Source organism: Lissotriton helveticus, chromosome 4_1, assembly GCF_964261635.1.
Source record: "Lissotriton helveticus chromosome 4_1, aLisHel1.1, whole genome shotgun sequence".
Taxonomy (NCBI): domain Eukaryota; kingdom Metazoa; phylum Chordata; class Amphibia; order Caudata; family Salamandridae; genus Lissotriton; species Lissotriton helveticus.
In genome coordinates this window covers 677876613-677902717 of record NC_136063.1, presented here as the reverse complement: position 1 = coordinate 677902717, position 26105 = coordinate 677876613, and positions in this window count along the sequence as shown.

The following is a 26105-nucleotide window of genomic DNA, read 5'->3' as shown; positions in this document are numbered from 1 at the left end:
TAGTGTAGTTCCTATATTCCCAATAGGCTCTGTACATTTGAATATTGTATCCTATAGATTTGACGTGGGACTTATGTCAATAGGTCTCTCTCGAATATACTAAACTTAATTTTGTGAGTGCCAGCTAACTCAGAGGTCACTAGAAAGTTTCTTGAATAAACAAGAAGGGATTCGTTTCTGACAACCGCATAAACATGACAACTTTGTTTCCCAAGAATAAGAATATATCTCTCAGAGTCGTGGAAACAATAGACAACTAGCTCACTCAGTCAATTGTGCATGCTTTGTTTCTATAGAGTTGCAGAGAAATAGTGAGACAGGCGATTTCAATAAAAAGGGTTTATTGAACAGTCTTCTTTCTCATGCAAGAGAAGTGAACTTCTAAAATCGTTAGGCAGACTGCAAAGTATAATGCGTACAGCGTAAACAGTAATATGAAATAATACTGTAAGAACATTGTATGGTTTCTAAGCCATATAAAAATACATACATAAATAACATACACTAAAATACTCAACTGGTGCTTCTAAAATATGCCTACCCCAATGTACCTAACCTAAGTTTAGTACGAGGGAGGAAGTAAGTATGGTCTTTAGCATAGGTTTAATTTTGCCAAGAATGTACCAAAGGTTTCTCTAGGTTCTAATCAGCTCCATACCTTAGACTGAAGGAGGTCTGGTATCTCTGTCTCTGGGCTCGATTTCCCAACACCCCGCAAGGGGAGCCGGCAACACTGGAGCTGGATTCTCAGCAGGAGAAAAGCCACTTCCTAATCAGTGCGTCAGCTGGAGAGTCTCCTTCCTTCAGCACTTGCTGTAGCGAGCTGCATCGGGTAAGTAGGTCTTCAAACTGCTCCGAACCACCGTATCTTGCTATAGCAAACGAAGGTATATTTATACCTTGAAGGTGTTTATGAATGCCATAGTTTGACGTAAAGTCGGGCATATGAACGTCATTAATGAACCCCTAGGGAATAGTTGTTCACTGTAAAGTAACTGAGTTCTTGGAGAAATCAATATTCAAGCAAGGGGAAGTTCCCTAACAGCCTAAGCTGGTTTTCCAAGAAATCGTTGTGACGTTTGGTGAACGGATGGAAGTAGCCATGCCTGTATTTGGGTAGCATGGGCTATGCCTAAATAAGGGCTGGATTTCTATGCCTATATAAGGGCAACGTGATTTGTACCTGTATAAGGACCTGAATCCGTAAAATTCAATTGGACCCCAAAACGCCGCACAACAATTGTCAAAGTGGAACCACAACTGTTTGGTAGCCTTCTCCAACAGACACCTTTATCCACACAGTCACAAATGTGGGCCAGGATAGTCCAAATGGTCAATGCAGTAGGGACCACCCTGCGATCTAAAAAGGAGATCATGAAGCAGTGGCATGATCTGACGAGAAGAGAAGCAAGAACCGGGAGCTGGCTGACAGGACTGGCGGTGACCCTCCCATTCCACCAAAAACATTCACACCCTGGGAGGAGAAGGTGCTTGCCATGCTGCATCCAGAGAGTCTCATAGGAGTAGCCGGGGAAGTTGTGGTAAATAAATAATTAAATACCTGTGCTATTTTTGACAAGATATACTAATAACAGATAGCTCAATAAATAAGAGTCAAGATTCGAGGTAGCTGGAGTTTGCAGGTTTTAATACAGCATAAAGGACAGCAACAGGACAACCTGCACGGGAATAGGATGGCAGCTGCCGGGGGGCAGGATCGGGACAACAGCTAACTTTAATAACAGCGTATAACATATATATACTAAAACAATTGCATTGCAGTAAATACAGTAGGCGTAGCAGTGGGCGGAGCTTGTAGCAGTCGCGAAAGATAAGGCAGAAAGTAGGTGTAACAAGAGGCGTGTACATAAACATGTGATGTAAACGTAACAAAATATGTCATAAATGGGGCGGAAACATGGAGGGGGCTACCTAAGGAGCCGGGACCTCTGACCTAGTGGTGCGCGCAAACTGGCAATGACGTGTTACTAGGAGGAACTGGGGGCTATGACTTCTGCGCTAGAAGAGGAGACTAAAGTCTGGAGAGTCAGAGCGACATGTACCTAAACACTATCTAGTATCTGATGTTTAGAGAACATGTTGATAGAATCCAAAAGTTATCAGGGCAAAGGCTAACAGACTCTAAGACTGGTGCATGCATTATTCTACATGTAGTGCGTGTTGAGGAATATTAAATGACCATTAATACAGTATTTCTCTTACATGGAGACGTAAAGGCTAGACGATGACTGAAACTATTGATGCGATTCAGTAGCTTAGGAATGCAGAGAAGGAGAACTGAACTGATAACTAGAATCATAACATACTCTTGGCAGACTAGCAGGCAGAGCCAGGCCGAGCCGGGCACTGTGAGGCAGGAAGTAAGTGAAGGGTCAGGGATACAGGTGGGGGCTGTATCGCTGCTCAGCGAGGGTTCAGGAGACAGGAGCTGAATCTGGTGTCCGGGCCCTTTTGAGGCCTAGAAACGGGGACATTTACTGAATTAACGTGCACACTGTGAAACGTGGCAACATAACTTTACATAGGCCTAATACTCGTAGCTTTCACGAGAACTGGAAATTGGCATACTAGAGTTGGACACAACTGGAATTGCGTCTTTTAATCGATCATAAGGGAATACATATGCATATTAATCATGCACATATAACATAAGATGGGGAACACGTAGGGACACAGAACATGGCAAAATTTACTTTTCCACATTCCCTCCTTGTCACTACGTTTCCATCAGGAAACATCAATATTCATGATACCATCTATCATTTCATACAGTATCATTTGCTCATCTCGAATTGTCTTGGAACGGGACTTAGGACGGGGACTAAGACTAGGAATACAGGATGTAGCACAAATACCGCAAATCGCAGGGCCACATTGTAAACAGAGGCAGCAACTGAATATAATCATTACTGCTATACCTAGGAATGACAGTACTTTCCATCCCCAGGCAGAAATTATACTCCAGAGCCAACCGGACCATGTCCAGGTGCCTGGATTCTGGTGTAACTGATGGGCAATATTATGAAGTCTGGTTATAGCTGAATAAACAGACGGCGCGTTATTAGGAATGAAAATGCAGCAACTAGATCCGATGACTCTACATGCTCCTCCTCTATTGGCCAGTATGACGTCAAGAACGAGACGATTTTGGAGCACAACAAATCTCATAGCAGATTGCTCTTCGGTTAAGTTACCTAGAGCAGAAGTAGTCTCATTCACTACTGCTTCAAGGGTTCTGGTTAACCTACGGATTAGCTTACTATTCTGGACAGGGCCTATAAAGAAGAAGAATCCTTTATTAAAATCTTGATATTGTTCTAGAGTAGTTTCAGTTTGATCGACAATCGGGGACTCGATCTCCCTTCTATGTCTAATGTGTACTAGATGTGTGTTTCTATGATAATCGGATGGGGCTAGGAAAACTGGTGGCAGTAGGAAGGCAATGTAACAGGTTCCATCCCAATCGAGGGGCAGACGAACATATGCGGTCTGACCACAAACAAAATATGAATGACGTGAGGCTTTGAAAATAGATTTCCCACTGTCACTATACTTGACAATAGTAGTACAATCACTATGTCCTACATGTGCGGAACCATTCTTTCGGACACATAATTCGCCTTTGACTGGTAGTACTGAAATAGCAGGTAAATCTGGAGTAGTATCAGACTGAACATTCAGGACCATAAAATTCGAAGAATAATTACCTAAATTATAAACTTCATTTTCTAGATCTAACCCGGTTCTATGGGTAAGACCTTGCTTGTCTGGAAAACATGTACTGTTCAGAAGGGACATATCTGTTAAGGATGACGTTAACGTGGACCATGCTCCACACGAACCATTATGTGAAAATGGATAAGGAAAGAGTGGCAGAACTCCCTTCGGTGTCTGGAAAGGGGGGAGTCGACCACACACCCAACAATTAGTGGCATTGCTGGTCTGGTGTGAATAATGCAGCATTCTGATAAACGTATAGTTTCGCATAGCAAGACGATAGGATAGCTCGTGAGGAGGCAGATCACTGAATGTGTGCTCTACTGTAGCATTAAAAGACTTATTTACATGAGAAATTGGAAAACATAAATGCAATGCATAACTTGTGCAGGTAACCATCAAACTCAAAAACATAAGAAAACATAGAATAACGATACATCTGATAGAGTTTTGACTAACTCTCTCACTATGGGGGTCTATCTCATACATGTCAGAAACCTGTCTAACCGCTTCACCCGAGGGGGACTTAGACAATTAAACTGGCTGACTTATTTTACTAGACCGGAGCTTACTTTTATACTCCTGCTGCGGAGTTTCCTCTAACAGGGGAGGTTTGGAATCAAAGTTTGTAGCGGGACAGTCCTTGAGAATAGGGCAGTTTTTAAAATTCTGGCAGTCCTTGAAAATGGAACAGTCCAATGTTTTTATGCGACATCCATGGAATTTCTTGACGTGAGACAGGTGCACCCAGCCCTTGCGGCCTTCCATCTTCACGGCCGTGCGGGTGGTCAGAAGGACGAGTTGAGGCTGTTTCCAGCGGGGCTCCAGCGGACTTGAACGATCAAAATTCCGGACCAGAACCAGACTTCCTGGAACGATTTCATGCGGTTTCACCTCGGTATTGTCTGGAAATGCGGCGGCAACCTGTGAACGACAAGAGTGGAGGGCAGACATCAAGGAAGCTAGGTAATCTGTCAGCATATTACTGGAAACATCTGTAATACTTCGGGGTCTAGGTGTACCCCACATGTTAGGGGGGCGGCCGAATACGACCTCATAAGGGGACAGACCTGATCTGGAATGTGCGACCATGCGCATATAAAACAGAGCGACTGGCAGAGCTACTAGCCAGTCTACACCTTTCTCTTTACAGACTTTGGCGATGCGGATTTTCAGGGTCTGATTATGTCTCTCTACGAGACCTGCTGCTTCAGGATGGCGTACACAATGAAACTTCCACTGGTACCCTAACAGAAGGGACACATGCTTCATTAACTCTGATGAGAATGGCTGGCCGTTGTCTGAATACACGACCCTAGGGAGTCCATAACGAGGGAAAAATTCACAAACCAGCTGCTTGGCAGTGGTCGCGGCTGTGTAATCTGGGACTGGATATGCTTCTGTCCACCTGGACAAAGTGCATACAACTACGAGGACATACTTGAAACCTCGACATCGCTCCATCTGAATATAATCCATTTGGAGGACTTCAAAAGGGTGGTCAGGAGGTTGGAATCCCCCTTGTTCCACCGGGACACTTTTACCTGGATTGAACTGACAACATATCATACAGGTACGGACTTTCTGCTTGGCTGCAGCTCGTAAATGCTTGTTGAACCAAATGTTCTGGATACTGTCTAACATAGCTTTTTCTCCTAAGTGTGCAGGACTATGTGCGGTATTGATAATGACTTGAACCATTGAGTCGGGGAGAAACCATGTGGCTTTTCCCTTCGTCAACCATCCCTGATCTGTCTGGACCCCTCCTTGTTCGGACCACTTCTTGATTTCATCGGGGGTAGCATGTAACTGGATATCTATGACATCTTGAGTGGGGTCCTTAACTGTCATACATGTAATCGGATCTGGAGTCTGTGTCAGTGTCATGTTAACTGGAATGTCTGGAGTCTGGGCTGTGAGCTTAGCTGTTTGATCTGCTAGATCATTACCTTGAGAAATAATGTCTGTAACTTTCGTATGTGCCTTGCACTTCATGATAGCGATAGCTGTCGGTAAATGTATTGCATCTAACAGAGCTTGAATGAGGAGACCATGTTGAATCTTGGTTCCATGAGAAGTCATAAAACCTCTTTCTTGCCAGAGCACTCCAAAGTCGTGTACGACTCCGAATGCATAACGTGAATCTGTGTAAATATTAACTTTCAGGTTCTTGGCACGTATGCAGGCTTGGGTCAGAGCAACTAGCTCTGCTGCTTGAGCGGACAGAGTGTCAATACGGTGTGTCTCTATAACTTCAGTGTCAGTAGTCACTGCATACGCGGCTACTAGTTCTCCTGTACTTGTTCTCATACATGAACCATCCACATAAAGTGTCAGGTCGGGATCAGGTAACGGAATATCTGTCAGGTCTTGTCTTGGCTTTGTCATGGTGTTAACTACTTCCACACAGTCATGTGTGGCAGGATTTGAAGTAACTGACGGTAACAGTGTAGCAGGATTTAGAACGTTGCAGCGTCTGACTTCTATGTGTGGCTGGAACAGTGTCAATTCATAACCTGTTAAACGTGCAATTGTCAAGTGCTGAGTCTGTGTTCGGTTTAAAAGAACTTCCACGGAGTGTGGAACTTGTACTGTCAGGGAATGTCCTAATACTATGGAATCACTTTGTCTGATAGCTAGTGCTGTGGCTGCAACTGACTTGAGGCACGCAGGCAGAGCCTGGGCTACTGGATCTAATGTGCTCGAAAAATAAGCACAGGGCTTGTATTGTCCTGCTTGATCTTGTGTGAGAACAGATAATGCTGTACCTTCACGTTCAGTGACAAAAATTGTAAAAGGCTTACTGTAGTTCGGTGTAGCTAGAACAGGAGCTTGACATAAGGCTTTCTTTAATTCATTAAAAGCAAGTGTATGTTCAGATGTCCAGGGGAGGACAGTCGATACGGCTGCCTCCTGTGTCGTTAACTGTATCAGTGGCTTGGCTAGAAATGCATACTGAGGAATCCATTGTCTGCAATAGGAAGTGAGGCCGATAAAAGCTCGTACCTCTTTCTGGGTCTTGGGCTGAGGAAGACTCGCTATTAACTGGATACGGTCAGGTGTCAACTGCCTACCCCTCTTGGACAGTAAGTGGCCTAAATAGATCACTTGCTGGACACAGAATTGAAGCTTCGAAGGGGACACCTTGTGCCCCATCTCGGCTAAGAAATACAGGACTGTAAGTGACGCACGCTCGCAGTCACGTTCAGAACGGGCTGTGATCAGTAGATCATCGACATACTGGAGCAGGGCAGTGTCAGTTGGCATGTGAATATTGTCTAGTTGTCTCTTAAGTGCTTGACTGTAAATGCTAGGACTTTCTGTGAAACCTTGAGGAGCTCGTGTAAATTTATAGCTCCTTCCATTTAAACAGAATCCGAAAAGGAACTGGCTGTCTGGATGAATTGGAACACTGAAAAATGCATTCTTGAGGTCTATGACTGTGAAAAACGTAGCTTCAGAATCAATGGCTGTCAATAGGGAAGAAATATCAGTAACAACTGGGTACTGGGGAATGATACATTTATTAAGTTCTCGAAGGTCAATCACTAATCGATATACTGGAGGTGCATTTGGATCAGTACGTTTCATGACTGGAATGATAGGAGAATTACATACATTGGAGTCAGTTTCTACAACCACTCCTTGAGCGATGAGCTCGTCAATAATTTTGGATAAGGCTGCTTCAGCCTCAGGTGGCAATCTGTACTGTCTGATTCGTGGTAACACTACACCTGGCTTGAGAGTCACACGATGGGGTGTGATTTGCATAAAACCAACATCAGTTGGACCTTGTGCCCATAGATGCTGCGGAACATTCAGTAATCTTGGATCAAAATCACGTAATACATAGTGACCCTTAAAGTCACGTAAAAACAAACGTATTCCTTCCGGGGAGCAACAAATAACTGCACCTAATTCTTTTAATGTCTTAATACCTAACAAATTTTCTGGACATGATTTCGTAAGTAACAGGTCAGTAGTTCGGGACAATGGACCTACTTCTAGAGTAACTGGTTTGGAAATCTCGTTAACTATTGGCTTTCCTGAAAATCCAAGGGAAACATTTCTAGAGCCTGAGAGCGGAGCCCCTGGAACCTCGTCATGACTGATAGTAGTCCTACTTGCCCCTGTATCAATCAGAAACTTTCTGTCTTTCCCTAATACTTGACTGTGAACATAGGGACCCTCTTGATCTACAGGTATCTCGATGAGAGGCAAGCCTACCTCCCTCTCTAGGCTGTTTCATGAATACTGCTGGTACTCTGGATACTCGGACTGTGCGTACTGGTACATCTGCTGTGTAACATGCTGTGTTGCAGCAATAGGCTGCGGTACTGTAACTGTCTGTGGTGCATTCTGTGGTAACTGAGAAGTCTGTGAAACTTGTTCTTGTCTAGGCGGACGTGGTCTTTCTTTGGTCTTACCGGTAGCTATATTGTGTTTCAGAACTGCACACTCGTTTATAAAATGACCTGGCTGTTTACAATAATTGCAGGTCCCTTTAACAGGAACTGCAGGATGACTGGCTTGATTCGGACCCCTCTTCTGACTGTCTTGAGGAACAGATTGTGCAACTAATACTTTCATTTTCGTGTCTTTCATACGTTTCCTTTCATGGTCTTGTTCTTCTCTGATTCTATTCTGGTGATACTGAAGCATCTGAAGCATTTGGGACGGAGTATTAGCTTGCCAGGTACTTTCGACTTTCAAAACTCGATTTTTAACTTGTGGACTTGAATTCTCGACTAGTTTAGTAACAAAAAGATGAGGGTATGACTCGCTACTCGTCTTCAAACCACTGTTGATGATAAAACATTTCTCGAATCTAGAATAAAAATCACTAGTATCTTCGTCTGGTTTCTGTTTACAGGCTGAGATTGCATCCCAGTCTTCCTTTTTCGTGGCTAGTAACCTTGGCAAAACTTGAATTAATAACTCGGGTAATTCTTTACATTTATCTCCTAGACCGGTACCTGGTACTCGTATATTATCTTCAGCTTCTAGAGCTGCCCAATCTATCTTTTTCTCTCCCACCTCCCATTCTTTTTCCTTGAGTTTTTCATATGTGCCCGCAGGCAACAGGACCTTTAACATTTTAATTATGTCTGGATACGTGTATTCTCCCATACGGAGCATGTCTTTTAATTCACGGTGGAACCCTGCTGGATCTTTATCGTGACAGGGAATTAACTTTTTCATCTCTAAGAGTTCCATCTTTGTAATCGGGGTGTAAACAAATACTCGTTGCATTTCACCACCCGCTGTCCTAACTGGGTGTACTTCTCGTAACGGATGCTGTCTATCTATGTAAAACGGTTTACTTTCTGGAGGTGAGACATGAACAAAATGCGGATTCAGAAACGTTCGGTATTTGTGGCGCTGTTCTAGAATGATACTAATTAAATCGGTACCTAGACCTTTCCATCTATACTGGAGTAACTCGTTCAATACATCATGTAACGGACCTGGATCAGAATGCTGACCCTCATACAGTGTAATGAGGTGCTGGATCATATACATACCCACCAGTCGCTGCTCGGCTGGGGGCAGTTTCAGAAACATTTGTGCCACTATTTCGTCTGGAAAAGTGGTAGAATCAGTAGCCCATCGGACTGCTGATCGGGCTAGTTCTTGTTCATGCATGGTACTAAGTTCACTATAACCGATTCGTGATTTCAGAATGTGATCGGTAGCTTGAAATACTTGTTCTAGAGAACCTTGTTCTAGTGTTGGAAGAGGAACAGTTTTCTTGTAGTCTAGACGTGAATGTCGGTCGGAAAGTCTAGTTCTACCTACATACGCTATTCTGGTGGGATTCTCGTCGTCTACCTCTTCAGTAGAGGAGTCACTTTCTTTCTCGGACACTTGTCTTGCTTCTCGTTTCTCGTGTAACCTTATTATTTCCTTACGTCTTTTCTTGCACATACTCTCTATACAGTTCTGTGTCTTGTGTCTTCCCTCGGCTATATTGTCACTCCACCTGGTCAGGACTTTCATTTCTTCTCGATCTTTTTCTGGATAATCTTGTTCTCTTATTAAACAATTAATTATGAATTTTAACAGCATGAGCTGAATCTCGACTTTTCTTTTATTCATAGCATCGCCAATACTTTCTGGATCTTCTCCTGCACGGATAAAACGATATATTCTGTCTAGATATTCCTTCATATTCGGTAGGGTGTCCAAATATTCGGTCACCTTTCTTATACGCAACGAATACAGGACCATACCATCATCGCCTGGGACTGGATCATAACGGCATTCGGTAAGTGCTTTCCTGATATCTGCAACTGACTGTAATTTTGGCGAACGCTGTACCGCTCGTCTATGTAACTCGAGTGACGTTAGACGTCTGTGTTGAGGTGGGGTTCCAGGAGGACTTCCCCCCGAGGCCCCTAAACTAGAATCGTCGACGGGTATGGTACGGGCTGGCATAGTGACTGATGTAGCGGGTACATGTATTGCGGGCTGGACCGGGGGTATCGTAGCAGGTGCTGCTACAGGTGCCCCGGTGGCTGGAGGGACAGGAATTACATTATTTACAGGAGCAGGCGGGATAGGATTTGCATATTCAGGAACAGTGTCATCCAAATAGGACGAAAGAAAAATATCAGCTGCGGTCGGTTTGTGACGTAGCTTGGTCGGAACTAATGGTGGCGGAAAATTACTGGATGCCTCCGGGGTTGCTTTTGGCAAGCCTTCGGCAAGAAGAGGGTACATACCCTTAATGAGGGCATTCCTCTGTCTGTCTGACTGTTCTGTTTTAACTCGTTCACCTATTTCGATTAATTCCCTTTCTTGGGCTCTTTCTGAGGATTCTCTACTTAATTCTGACTTTCTGATTTCTTTTTCGGTTCTTTAATGAGATTCTTTGCGCCATAACTCGATGGCATCTTTCTGTGACTGTCTGGCTTTCTTTTTCCATAATACTTCTTCTACTCGCATGATGCACTCGGCATCCCATGTGCCTGATACAGGCCATCTATATTTCTCTTCTAATTCCTTAGTATACTCTACTCATAAGTCTAGATATAATATGGCACTTATGCCATGCTTATGATACATAAAATGACCTGGACTGTCCCTAGGCGGGACAGGAACTGCTTCTTTGAGCAGACCTTTTCTAGTTCTTAACTGACGTAATTTTGAGAACAGAGGCATGACGTAAACTGGGATCTGGACACAGTACAATACACAATGAACACAATAATGACTTGAGACTGATCACTCATACCACGACATTGAAAACACATTGAAATGACATTTAAAATAACAGTTCGAACAGAAACATTACCTGGAATACTTGAAAACAGAAACACATGAATTTCTCGAGAACAGAACTTACTAGAATTACTAGATGCACTGCTGAAACAGTACGAAACATACCGGTCTCATAAAGAGACACGTCAGGACCCGCATCCACCTAGGTGGACACTCCGTGTTGGATTTGCGTACCCAAACCCACGGACCAGAGACAAATTAATTGACCCTGTCTAGATACTACCCCAGCAACGGTACTCACCGGGCAGCAAGAACGGAAGGCCTCGGACTGGACTGGACTGCTACGACGACGGACTACGAACTTCGGACTTCAGTTACGGGTGGGCCTCCGGATACCTCGGACCTTGGACTCTCGGCTTGGGCTCTGGTCGGGACTCGCCGCGTTCCTCCACCGCCTCGTCTGGATGCTGGACCGCAACCTCCGTCTCCTCCGTGGGCCTGAGGGATACTTGAAGCAGAAATATCTGCCACTGCGCAGGATGGTTCCGTCACGACTGCAGAGGATCAGGGGGCCCGCGTGGCTTCTCCGGCGCGTGGGGAAAGGGCAAGTCCCTATTCGGGCGCCATTATGTGGTAAATAAATAATTAAATACCTGTGCTATTTTTGACAAGATATACTAATAACAGATAGCTCAATAAATAAGAGTCAAGATTCGAGGTAGCTGGAGTTTGCAGGTTTTAATACAGCATAAAGGACAGCAACAGGACAACCTGCACGGGAATAGGATGGCAGCTGCCGGGGGGCAGGATCGGGACAACAGCTAACTTTAATAACAGCGTATAACATATATATACTAAAACAATTGCATTGCAGTAAATACAGTAGGCGTAGCAGTGGGCGGAGCTTGTAGCAGTCGCGAAAGATAAGGCAGAAAGTAGGTGTAACAAGAGGCGTGTACATAAACATGTGATGTAAACGTAACAAAATATGTCATAAATGGGGCGGAAACATGGAGGGGGCTACCTAAGGAGCCGGGACCTCTGACCTAGTGGTGCGCGCAAGCTGGCAATGACGTGTTACTAGGAGGAACTGGGGGCTATGACTTCTGCGCTAGAAGAGGAGACTAAAGTCTGGAGAGTCAGAGCGACATGTACCTAAACACTATCTAGTATCTGATGTTTAGAGAACATGTTGATAGAATCCAAAAGTTATCAGGGCAAAGGCTAACAGACTCTAAGACTGGTGCATGCATTATTCTACATGTAGTGCGTGTTGAGGAATATTAAATGAACATTAATACAGTATTTCTCTTACATGGAGACGTAAAGGCTAGACGATGACTGAAACTATTGATGCGATTCAGTAGCTTAGGAATGCAGAGAAGGAGAACTGAACTGATAACTAGAATCATAACATACTCTTGGCAGACTAGCAGGCAGAGCCAGGCCGAGCCGGGCACTGTGAGGCAGGAAGTAAGTGAAGGGTCAGGGATACAGGTGGGGGCTGTATCGCTGCTCAGCGAGGGTTCAGGAGACAGGAGCTGAATCTGGTGTCCGGGCCCTTTTGAGGCCTAGAAACGGGGACATTTACTGAATTAACGTGCACACTGTGAAACGTGGCAACATAACTTTACATAGGCCTAATACTCGTAGCTTTCACGAGAACTGGAAATTGGCATACTAGAGTTGGACACAACTGGAATTGCGTCTTTTAATCGATCATAAGGGAATACATATGCATATTAATCATGCACATATAACATAAGATGGGGAACACGTAGGGACACAGAACATGGCAAAATTTACTTTTCCACAAAGTGGAGGCTGGTAATTACAAAGAAATGACTACCAACACACTGATATGTACTGTCTTTCTCAACTACAAAGCCACATCACCTAGGAAAAATCCCATTCATCTGCACCACACACTCACAAAAACATGTCTCACTGTACCAACATTCACACACTCCCATTCACCCCAAACGTAGCCAGCAACAACACCATTGGGGCATGTGTACAGGCAGCCAGCACTACGACTCCCACCAGGCACCCTTGTCTTACAGCATCAGCAAGATCGAGCCCTCCCCCACCCCAACCTGAAGCATATGTCAGCCACTACATTACCCACATCAAACTCACAGCTAGGTAGCCATCTTCCCAGGGAGGGCTGTCTGGGGGTGGGAGGACTGCAATACAACTACCAACAGTCCTCCTTGTCCCACCCCGGAGCAGGATGTAGCACTCCCCCCACCCAGAAGCACTTGGAAGCCATTGCAGTACACCAAACAAACTTACAAGTAGCTAGTCATCTTCCCAGGGAGGCTGTCGGGGGGGGAGGCCTGTACCACAACTCCCACCATGCCTCTTATCCCACACCCCAGCATGATAGAGCGGTCACTCCCACCCAGAAGCATGTGGCATCCATTACATTGTTCACGTTCACCAAACAGGTAGGCAGCCATCTTCCCAGGGAGGACTGTCTGGGGGTGGGAGGCCTGCAATACAACTCCCAACAGTCCCCCTTGTTCCACCCCAGAGCAGAATGTAGCACTCCCCCACCCAGTAGCACCTGGTAGCCATTGCAGTACACCAAACAAACTAACAGGTAGGTAGCCACCTTCACTGGGAGGGCTGTATGGGGGTGGGAGGCCTGAACCACAACTCCCACCATGCCTCCTGTCCCTCACCCCAGCATGATGGAGCAGTCACTCCCACCCAGAAGCATGTGGCATTCATTGCATTGTTCACCTTCACTTAACAGGTAGGTAGCCATCTTCCCATCGAGGGCTGTTGGGGGTGAGAGACCAGTACCACTACTCCCACCATATACTTTTGACACCAGTACAGCAAGATGGAGCTCTCCATACCACACAGATGCATGTGGTATATAATTGACCACCTTAAGCTATTTACTAGGTAGGTAGACATAACATACTGCCTCACAACACCACTGACACACAGATGTGCCACCACACAAAGTCAAATGTGAGCACGTAAACGGTAAGTAGACAGTACGTGCAACCACACATTTGTCACAAATGTAATGGCGCCATATGACAACACCAGGCCTCTCATTGCACAAATATGCATACCGACCCTCCCTTGCCATGCACAGTGTGCACACAGGCAAGCAAAGAAAACTGTCACAGCTGCCAAAGTTTGACACACCAAAGCACATGTACAAGAAAGACTGGGCACAATCATGCACAGCACTAACTGATTAGAGAATCACCATGGGGTCCAACTAACAGGGGCCATTTAAAAATGACAAAGCATGTGGGGTGGTAGAAATCAAGATATGCACTTGACAGGACAAAGGAATGCAGAAGAATACAATGGCCATTCCATGGCTAGACGTGACGTCTGCCAGGTCAGACAAATCAACAAGGGGTCAACAATGAAACACATGTTGTATTGGGCCCTACATGGCAACAGGTCCCTGTGAACATGAATTAAGCAAGAGTTGCATGGAATGCATTGATACCTCACACCATGGACTAGTAATGCATGTACCACTGCATCATGTCAGGAGGCACAGTAGTGCACATAGCAAACAATGTGATGACCATTCAATTGTGCAATGTATAAACAGTGGATGACACACAGCTAACACAAAGCTTGCGGAGTGCACTCCATGACCATTTCCCATCTGATCCACAGATGACCAAGAACTTACTGCAGAGGACAACACCAGAAACCTGCAGAGCCAGTCCCCCCCAGTACATGGACTCTCGGATGTAGACCCCCAAGATTCTCAGGATGATGAGCTCAAGGCCGACCTATCTGGTGTGCCAGCGAGCAACAGGTCCCAGGACCCCATCCTCCCCACCAACGCATCTGCTACAACACCAACTGCACAGCAGACCCCTGCTGTTACGGCCTGTGCGTCCACCGCCACCACCACCACCACCACCAGTGCCACCTCCAACACCCTCCCTGTCGCAAAGGATGACCACCCCAGACCACTAATTGAGAATGGCAAGGAGAGTGTTCAGGGACCCACAGTGATAAAGTGACAGGTCCGTGGCAGCAGGGTAGGTGGGAGGGCCAGGGTCACCCCAAGACACCAGGAGGCTGGGACCGAATCCCTGGACCACATCACCAGAGTCCTTGGGCCCAGGGACAAAGTGGCTGGTCGGATGACCAATTACGGGAGCTCATCCTGCTGATGAGGTCCATCGACACCCGCATTGGACAACTGTTGGACCTCATGTGCAAGCAAGTGGTGTTACTGAGGGACAGGCCTGCACCACAACCAACACCTCCACCTCCCTCTGGTGGGCCGCTGGATGATAGTTCACCATCCTCCCCTGCGCCAACAGAGAGGGGTGAGTCTTCAAACGCCACTGGCACCACAGCAGGTTCCACCCCTGCCACGCGACCAAAGGGCCGTCCGAAGAAGAGCCTGGAAGTATCTGGAGGCAAAGCACCTGCCAAATGCCAGTCACAGAGCCAGCCCTGATGTAGAAAATAGAAACTTTCTCAGGGGTCCCACTGATACTTGATCCTTTTAAACCAACAAAGAAGAAATTAGCACAGAAGCTGAAATATAAAGGAGCATCTTTATTAACATCAAATGAGTGAGACTACGTCACACAGAAGCCTTAGCAACTGAATGAGGCAGTCTGAGGAGTGCAGAAAACAGAGGCCTTAAATATATGCTCAAGGTTACATACTCAGCATAAGACCAAGGGGAAGTCCTGGCTCATGTAAGCATGCCGAATGACTAAGATGGGCATACAAGATCTGCTTGCTCAACAAAGTGGGAGGAGAGTTACTTCTCCATACAGCAGCAAAAATAGCCTGACAGTTATACTAGAAAAGCAGGTGCATTCTACTAGCTAGGCCCTTCTGGGCATGTGCGAAGGTGGAAGATGCTAAATATAGTTCGTTTCTAGGCAGATTACAAGAGCAGTCAACACCGAGGGAGGACAGAGCACATGGCGAGCACGTGGCAGCATATGGCAAACAAAATGGCTGCCAGAAATACAAAATGGCTTTCAGCTCATGCTAACAAATCCCTCCAATATTTAACAGATGGTCCTTTTAGCATGAGCTAAAGACATTCCTATGATCCAGTAGGAACATAGAAAATATGTGCACATTAATTTTCATAAATTTATCAATATCCTAATTCATTGCTAGGTGGGCATTTTCCATTCTAAACATTTCATTAAGCAGGTATATGTAAGCATAAGCAGGAATTCAAAGAGAATGAAGCATCGGGTCATAATTAACATTCAGATAGCAGGAGAAAGTAATGACCACTATTACAAATAGAATTATCATTTTTCTAGTCCTAAGCAAAAGCAAATCCTAAAATCATCTAGTAAACATTTTCAGGGCTCCTATGCATTTCAGTGACTATTCATTTTAATTTCAGAATATCCAACAACACATATCTAATAAAAACATTTTCCAATTGACTTTTACATTTTCCTTTTATGAGGGCTAGAACATCAATCATATCTGGGACCAGGAGGACCACACAGGGCCATAGGAATTAGAACGAAGAGCTGCAAAGGGCTGCTCCTCCTCAAAAATGGGACGACTAAAGGGGTACATTATTGACAAAAAGAAGAAGTCCTTGGGGAAATTGAAGCTGCTGTACAACCAAGCCAGAGGGGGAGTCTTCTCCCTGTGTCCGTTTGAGCCTCACAGGCAGGCTCTTGTTGTTTCCACGTTGGAGCTGCACAACTCGCAACTCAAGAATCACAGCCCAGTTTCAAAGAAAAAAAGTCTCTTCTTGCAGGATAGGGCAGTCACCCACCAGCAAATGCTCTTAGTGATCCTGTCCAGTGTCTCAGGCAGTGCACCAGTTTTCTTCACTTCAATCTAACAGGCACCAGAGACACAGCACCTGTACCCTAATCTCAAGTCCTTCCCTAACTCCTGTATTGCTCTGCTGGCACACTGCTCATTCATTGGGGCCACACATTGCATCCAGTGTGCTCAGGTATCTCTTGACCAACAAACAAAGGAAAAAACTTGCATTCACTTTAGGACCAGGATTCAGAGGCCTGATGTTTGGATCTCTGAAGCAACCCTTGTTTCAAAAGGGGTCACCTCAAGTAAGGCCTCCTGACCATTCTGGTCGGTCTGTGACTCTCAGCTGGGCATGATCCACGATTTCTCCTTTCTGATTTGTGATCCCGTCTTTCGCCCAAGACAGTGGCAGGGGTACACAATTAACATCCCAGGCCTTCTGCCTTCACTGAGGTCCTAGTTGCCAGCAATGCCTGTGCTGGTTACCTTCACTTTGGTTTCAAGCTGAACTTTTGCTGACGCTGACTCTCCAGGCTGAATCTGATGTCCGGGCCCCTCTGGCAATGGTTGTAAAGCAGCAAATATCTATTGTTGGACAGGACAAAAGGTCTTTAGACAAGGCACAGAGACAGTCTATCAACAGAGAGGATAGTGTTAGAATACGTCCTAATCTTGGAATGCCCCATATATTAGCAAGGCACCCAAGAACCACTTTCATCTATCTATGAGAGAGAAAAAATAACAACAGCCTGGACCTATTGGCAAGTATAAAAGGAACTCTTTGGTGAACTGACAAGAACAATAAACATCACCCAATCCCAAGCAGCCAAGGAAGTCTGTATTAATTTACTAAACTCAGAGGAAAAGAGAAAAACAACACAGACATACACTAAATCCTTACATTGGTGTATTCCTGTGTACTAATCTAAAAAACTTCAAAAAAGGAAATGTTCTACACTTTTGCTCATAAACTTTACATTACTTGTACAGGACTGCAGACACTTCTAAAATGATTCTTCTTAATAAAAGTACCTACATTGTACGTTTTAGGACCATGCTCTCATGTTATAGGAGCAGCAGGAAAATCTAAAACTGCTAATTTAACAGGGTTCTTATCTATAAAACAACATTTCCTTCAAAACATTTTGCAAAGAATCACATGGGCATCTTCGATGTGTTCTACTTTTCATAATACAAACTATGCAACATCAGCTCTAATAAGGACTGTCAGTTTATTTACACAGACTAGCAAATAAAAAACTAGCAATGCCCTTGCAAAACTATGTAGCATGGAATAACATGCAATAATGGTGTTATCACCTAAGAATTTTAGAACACAAACTACCCCCATCTAACTCCCCTTAAAGGTCAAATAAGGGAACAACAATCCAGACTATTTATCCTGTCATAATTTCATCAAACAGGATGGGCAGTAACATAACATATTTTATTTATTTTATTAATGCTAACAATGTTTAAAACAATATTACTGAATAGCCAGTTAAATGTCTTATTGCTATTTCACAGACAATTTAGACAGGCTAAAAAAAATTGAGAAAAGGAGAGAGGAACATACATATTACCTAGCCTTAATTTGTAGAGGAGATAGCCTCCTTCCCCCATTTTGACAGTAGGAAACCTGAAACAGGTTTTACTTCTGTCAACACTATCAACCCCTATTTGTAGCAACTGGCCATAAACAAAGTTATACGAGGTACTTAGCACTTTTGAGGAGGTAAAGAATATGAATACCCAAACCCCAATCCTTCTAACAAATGTACAAATGTAACATGAGGGCGAATGAATTCAAACTAAATCACATTGGCTCAGCCCTAGTAAGCACCAAACTAAGGGGTCGATTACGATGGCGGACGGAAGGCGGACCGCCGTCCTGGAGTAGGCGGAAAATGCCTTTTGACAGTCCGCCAGCTGCGGCCAGTCCGTCCGCCATATTAGGATGGGAAGCATTGTCAAATGTCCGCACGCCGCGGAAGCGCACGCACCGCCGCGGAACTACACCCGACCCTGCGGCGGACGTAACCAATCCAGAGACACCGCCGAACGGAATGACGTCTCCGACCGACCTCTAAATCACGATGGCGGAAAACACGCATCAAATCGCTGTGGAAAAACAACCTGCAAGAACACGGTGGATTCACCACAGCGGAGAGGCAAAACATTGCAGAGACACCCATCACAGGTAGATCACCGTCATGGACCCAGCGCTACACGCATTCCCTATACTCTTCCTGCTTCACAACCAGCAAGTCATGGACCGTCGCCGACGACGACGCAGGTACGCCAACACACCAATTACTGTCGGAAGGGGAGTACCTTCCGGGGCCGTGACGTGGGGAGGGGGAGGGTCATGTTGGGGAAACAGAATTTACGATAGCACCAATACATCAACAATGCAAGGAGACAACCAGGAATGACAAAGACAAACCACTACACACGATTGACTTGCTTTATTGCACATAATAGTGGTATAATCCTAGAGTAGCCAAGAGCATGGGCACTGGGTAGAACAGAGCAGGTACATCTGAAGCTGCACATGAGAGGGCACAATGCAGTATCAAAACAGCAACAGGGCAGTGTCCATAACAGAGCAGGTACCTCTGAGGCAGCACATGAGAGGGGCTAAGTGCATCAACAGTCCATGGCAAGGCACAGGTACATCAGAGGCAGCACATGAGAGGGGCTAAGTGCATCAACAGTCCATGGCAGAGAACAGAGAAGGTACATCTGAGGCAGCACATGAGAGGGCACAATGCAGTATCAGAACAGCAACAGGGCAGTGTCCATACCAGAGCAGGTACATCTGAGGCAGCACATGAGAGGGGCTAAGTGCATCAACAGTCCATGGCAGGGACCAGAGCAGGTACATCTGAGGCAGCACATGAGAGGGGCTAAGTGCATCAACAGTCCATGGCAAGGCACTGGTACATCAGAGGCAGCACATGAGATGGGCTAAGTGCATCAACAGTCCATGGCAGAGAACAGAGCAGGTACATCTGAGGCAGCACATGAGAGGGCACAATGCAGTATCAGAACAGCAACAGGGCAGTGTCCATACCAGAGCAGGTACATCAGAGGCAGCACATGAGAGGGCACAATGCAGTAACAGAACAGCAACAGGGCAGGGTCCATAACAGAGCAGGTACATCAGAGGCAGCACATGATAGGGCACAATGCAGTATCAGAACAGCAACAGGGCAGATACCATTACAGAGCAGGTACATCAGAGGCAGCACATGAGAGGGCACAATGCAGTAACAGAACAGCAAACAGGGCAGTGTCCATACCAGGGAAGGTACATCAGAGGCAGCACATGAGAGGGCACAATGCAGTAACAGAACAGCAACAGGGCAGTGTCCATAACAGAGCAGGTGCATCAGAGGCAGCACATGAGAGGGCACAATGCAGTATCAGAACAGCAACAGGGCAGTGTCCATAACAGAGCAGGTACATCAGAGGCAGCACATGAGAGGGCACAATGCAGTAACAGAACAGCAACAGGGCAGTGTCCATACCAGAGCAGGTACATCTGAGGCAGCACATGAGAGGGGCTAAGTGCATCAATAGTCCATGGCAGAGAACAGAGCAGGTACATCTGAGGCAGCACATGAGAGGGGGTAAGTGCATCAACAGTCCATGGCAAGGAACAGGTACATCAGAGGCAGCACATGGTGCAGGCTAAGAGCATCAACAGTCCATGGCAGAGAACAGAGCAGGTACATCTGAGGCATCACATGAGAGGGGCTAAGTGCATCAACAGTCCATGGCAAGGCACAGGTACATCAGAGGCAGCACATGAGAGGGGCTAAGTGCATCAACAGTCCATGGCAGAGAACAGAGCAGGTACATCAGAGGCAGCACATGAGAGGGCACAATGCAGTAACCGAACAGCAACAGGGCAGTGTCCATACCAGAGCAGGTTCATCTGAGGCAGCACATGAGAGGGGCTAAGTGCATCAACAGTCCATGGCAAGGCACAGGTACATCAGAGGCAGCACATGAGACGGGCTAAGTGCATCAACAGTCCATGGCAGAGAACAGAGCAGGTACATCTGCGGCAGCACAAGTACGTGGGTTAAGCTCCCGGTCCCATGGACATTAATAATGCAAGGGTGGTTACAATGGACAATCTAGACACCAAGTCAAATGACATGTGAGTGATGGGAGGTACACCTCACAGCACAGAATCTGGTGGACTGCTTGACCTAGTCGCCTCGGACACACTGCCAGCACCAGAAACAGGAGTGTGAGACACAGCCACAGCTCTAGTGACTGACAAATGAGCCATAGACCCAGACACACTGCCAGCACCAGATACAGGAGTGTGACACACAACCACAGATGTAGTGACTGACAAATGAGCCATAGACCCAGATACATCTGAGGCAGCACATGAGAGGGCACAATGCAGTATCAGAACAGCAACAGGGCAGTGTCCATAACAGAGCAGGTACATCAGAGGCAGCACATGAGAGGGCACAATGCAGTAACCGAACAGCAACAGGGCAGTGTCCATACCAGAGCAGGTTCATCTGAGGCAGCACATGAGAGGGGCTAAGTGCATCAACAGTCCATGGCAAGGCACAGGTACATCAGAGGCAGCACATGAGAGGGGCTAAGTGCATCAACAGTCCATGGCAGAGAACAGAGAAGGTACATCTGAGGCAGCACATGAGAGGGCACAATGCAGTATCAGAACAGCAACAGGGCAGTGTCCATACCAGAGCAGGTACATCTGAGGCAGCACATGAGAGGGGCTAAGTGCATCAACAGTCCATGGCAGGGACCAGAGCAGGTACATCTGAGGCAGCACATGAGAGGGGCTAAGTGCATCAACAGTCCATGGCAAGGCACTGGTACATCAGAGGCAGCACATGAGATGGGCTAAGTGCATCAACAGTCCATGGCAGAGAACAGAGCAGGTACATCTGAGGCAGCACATGAGAGGGCACAATGCAGTATCAGAACAGCAACAGGGCAGTGTCCATACCAGAGCAGGTACATCAGAGGCAGCACATGAGAGGGCACAATGCAGTAACAGAACAGCAACAGGGCAGGGTCCATAACAGAGCAGGTACATCAGAGGCAGCACATGATAGGGCACAATGCAGTATCAGAACAGCAACAGGGCAGATACCATTACAGAGCAGGTACATCAGAGGCAGCACATGAGAGGGCACAATGCAGTAACAGAACAGCAAACAGGGCAGTGTCCATACCAGGGAAGGTACATCAGAGGCAGCACATGAGAGGGCACAATGCAGTAACAGAACAGCAACAGGGCAGTGTCCATAACAGAGCAGGTGCATCAGAGGCAGCACATGAGAGGGCACAATGCAGTATCAGAACAGCAACAGGGCAGTGTCCATAACAGAGCAGGTACATCAGAGGCAGCACATGAGAGGGCACAATGCAGTAACAGAACAGCAACAGGGCAGTGTCCATACCAGAGCAGGTACATCTGAGGCAGCACATGAGAGGGGCTAAGTGCATCAATAGTCCATGGCAGAGAACAGAGCAGGTACATCTGAGGCAGCACATGAGAGGGGGTAAGTGCATCAACAGTCCATGGCAAGGAACAGGTACATCAGAGGCAGCACATGGTGCAGGCTAAGAGCATCAACAGTCCATGGCAGAGAACAGAGCAGGTACATCTGAGGCATCACATGAGAGGGGCTAAGTGCATCAACAGTCCATGGCAAGGCACAGGTACATCAGAGGCAGCACATGAGAGGGGCTAAGTGCATCAACAGTCCATGGCAGAGAACAGAGCAGGTACATCTGAGGCAGCACATGAGAGGGCACAATGCAGTATCAGAACAGCAACAGGGCAGTGTCCATAACAGAGCAGGTACATCAGAGGCAGCACATGAGAGGGCACAATGCAGTAACCGAACAGCAACAGGGCAGTGTCCATACCAGAGCAGGTTCATCTGAGGCAGCACATGAGAGGGGCTAAGTGCATCAACAGTCCATGGCAAGGCACAGGTACATCAGAGGCAGCACATGAGACGGGCTAAGTGCATCAACAGTCCATGGCAGAGAACAGAGCAGGTACATCTGCGGCAGCACAAGTACGTGGGTCAAGCTCCCGGTCCCATGGACATTAATAATGCAAGGGTGGTTACAATGGACAATCTAGACACCAAGTCAAATGACATGTGAGTGATGGGAGGTACACCTCACAGCACAGAATCTGGTGGACTGCTTGACCTAGTCGCCTCGGACACACTGCCAGCACCAGAAACAGGAGTGTGAGACACAGCCACAGCTCTAGTGACTGACAAATGAGCCATAGACCCAGACACACTGCCAGCACCAGATACAGGAGTGTGACACACAACCACAGATGTAGTGACTGACAAATGAGCCATAGACCCAGACACACTGCCAGCACCCGATACAGGAGTGTGACACACAGCCACAGCTCTAGTGACTGACACATGAGCCACAGACCCAGACACACTGCCAGCACCAGATACAGGAGTGTGAGACACAGCCACAGCTCTAGTGACTGACACATGAGCCATAGACCCAGATACAGGAGTGTGAGACACAGCCACAGCTCTACTGACTGACACATGAGCCATAGACCCAGACACACTGCCAGGACATGTCCCTGTACAGTGACCAACAAATACCTTGCCAGCATCTGAGACATGAGAGTTGCGAACACACACACTGGCAGTACCTGAAACAGGAGAGGGCACAACTGACACAGTGCTACTACATGAGGCATGACATCGAACAACAGACACAGTGCCACTATCTGACAAATGAGAGTGAACTGCAGCTGACCCACTAGGACCACTGAAATGATGAGCCACGGGGCTGTATGGGCCAGGAGGCAGGGTGGCTCTGGGAGCTGGGGACAGGTGTACTGGAGCGACATTGGGGTGGGCAGGTGTCACTGGTGTGTGTCTCCGTCTCTTTGGGATATGTAGGGGCACCCTGGACATGACTGGACTGGTAAGTGGTGTGGCTTCATCAGAAACATCACCCATCAAAGGTGGATCATGTGCTGGTGGGGGTCTGCTCTCTGGGGATGTGCTGGACCCTGCTTGACGTTTGCAGTGGGCCTGCCTTCTGCCCTCTGCATCATGTGTAATGGGGGATGCAACAACAGTGTACTCCTTCCTCTGCTTCTGCGGGGTGTGGATGGCAGTAGATGTATGGGGGGACTCCACCGCAGACACATGTGTCTTACGTTCCATCACCAACATCAGCCTCAGGGCAGGCAGGGGTTATGTATGCCTGTCCTTGATGGAGCTCGTGTCCATGGGAGAACCCTTGGCCCTGGGAGGTGCCTTGGCCATAGGAGGTGTCCTGTCTCTGGAATGTGCCTGATCCGTGGGAGGTGCCCTGTCCCTGGCAGTTGGCTTGTCCTTTGTAGTGCCCCTGTCCATCTTAGTGTACCTGTCCTTTGAAGTGTCCTTGTCCTTGGGAGTGTCCCTGGCCTTGGAAGGTGCCCTTTCCTTTGTAGTCTCCTTGTCCTTGGGAGTGTCCCTGGCCTTGGGAGGTGCCCTTTCCTTTGTAGTGTCCTTGTACTTGGGAGTGTCCCTGGCCTTGGGAGGTGCCCTTTCCTTTGTAGTGTCCTTGTCCTTGGGAGTGTCCCTGGCCTTGGGAGTTGCCCTTTCCTTTCTAGTGTCCTTGTCCTTGTTATGTTATGTTAGGTCATGTATAAAGCGCAAACGGTTACCCTGAGGTGTCCTGGCGCTCGTTATTTCTCCTTACAGCCACAGCCCGAGTCTGCTAAAAAGCCGTCTAATTTGAAAACAACCACGTTTTCAAGGCCTTTCTAAAAGCCAATAGATCAGTGGTCCCTCTAAGATAGAGAGGGAGATCCTTCCAAGCCTTGGCTGCTCCATAGATGAATCTCCGTTCACCCCAAGAGACTTTTTTTGTAGCTGGGACAACAACCAGTTTGGCACCTGATGAGCATAAGTTTCTACTAGGTGAGTACCACAAAAAGTGTTTTTTAAAGAATTCAGGTCCTTTGAATTGCAGTGCCTTGTGCACTATACATATGCCTTTGAACAGTACTCGCTTCTTTACAGGGAGCCAGTGTAATTTCCTTAAACCATTTATAACCAATGTAAATTTGGGCACCCCTGTCAGAAGTCGGGCTGCCGCATTTTGTAATCTTTGCAATTTATTTATACATCTTTCCTGCATATTCAGGTACACGCCATTGCAATAATCAATCTTTGACATTGCAAGTGCAGTAACCACTGTTTTCCTACTTCCAAATGGTAGATATGGAAATATTTTTTTCACTGTTTTTAAAACAAATGCCATAGAAGATGATACCGCATTAACTTGAGCACTCATATTTAATTTGTCATCCAATAAGACGCCAAGATTCTTTACCTTTTCCACTGGTATGGTAAGGGTCCCAAATTTTGGTGGCCACCAAGTTTGACTCCAGAAATTAGCATTATTCCTGAAGAGAATGACCTCCGTTTTATTAGAGTTCAACCTCAAACAGTTTTTTTGGGACTTGGGAGTGTCCCTTGCCTTGGGAGGTGCCCTTTCCTTTGTAGTGTCCTTGTCCTTGGGAGTGTTCCTGGCCTTGGGAGGTGCCCTTTCCTTTGTAGTGTCCTTGTCCTTGGGAGTGTCCCTGGCCTTGGGAGGTGCCCTTTCCTTTGTACTGTCCTTGTCTTTGGGAGTATCCCTGGCCTTGGGAGTACCTTTTGAGGGGTATGCCTGTGTTACATGTAAATCCCTGTCCCCCAACACCCCTTGAGGATCCTGTGTGTCAACTCCAGGGTAGATGATGTCGTGTTTGGTGAAAGATTTCCTTGTCCTAGGGTATGGTGTCTGTGCCCTCCGTGCCCTGCCTTGCTGCCTCTGGCTGCTTCTAATGCAATACCCAGAAAATAAGGCCTGGTCTGAAATGTCACTCTCCCCTGAGACATCAAGTGGTGTGGATGGGGGAACTGAAGTAGAACCTTGTCCATGCGACTGTACAATGGCTGCAGACACAGTGTTTGCTAATGACTGAACTGTTCTGTGGAGACCACCAACATCGCCATGCATCCCCTCCATGAATGCTATCACCTGCCCCAACTTCCTATCGTGGTCTTTGAATGCATTGATCATGTTGGTCTGCCCTACACACAGCTGTCGCAGCATATCAACAGCCTCAGCACAAAGTGCACTTTGTGTCACAGGGGCAGGGGCAGCGGTGCCTGCACCGAAGGCAACTCTGCTCCCCCTACTCTGGCGAGCACGAGCAGTACTTGTTGCAGTTGGTGGCAGTGTGGGCCCTGTGTGCTGTGTACCGACTGAAGGTGTTGATTGCCCACTCCCTGTGTGTGACAACAGTGCTGACTCACCAACACTGTCTGAAGATGAGG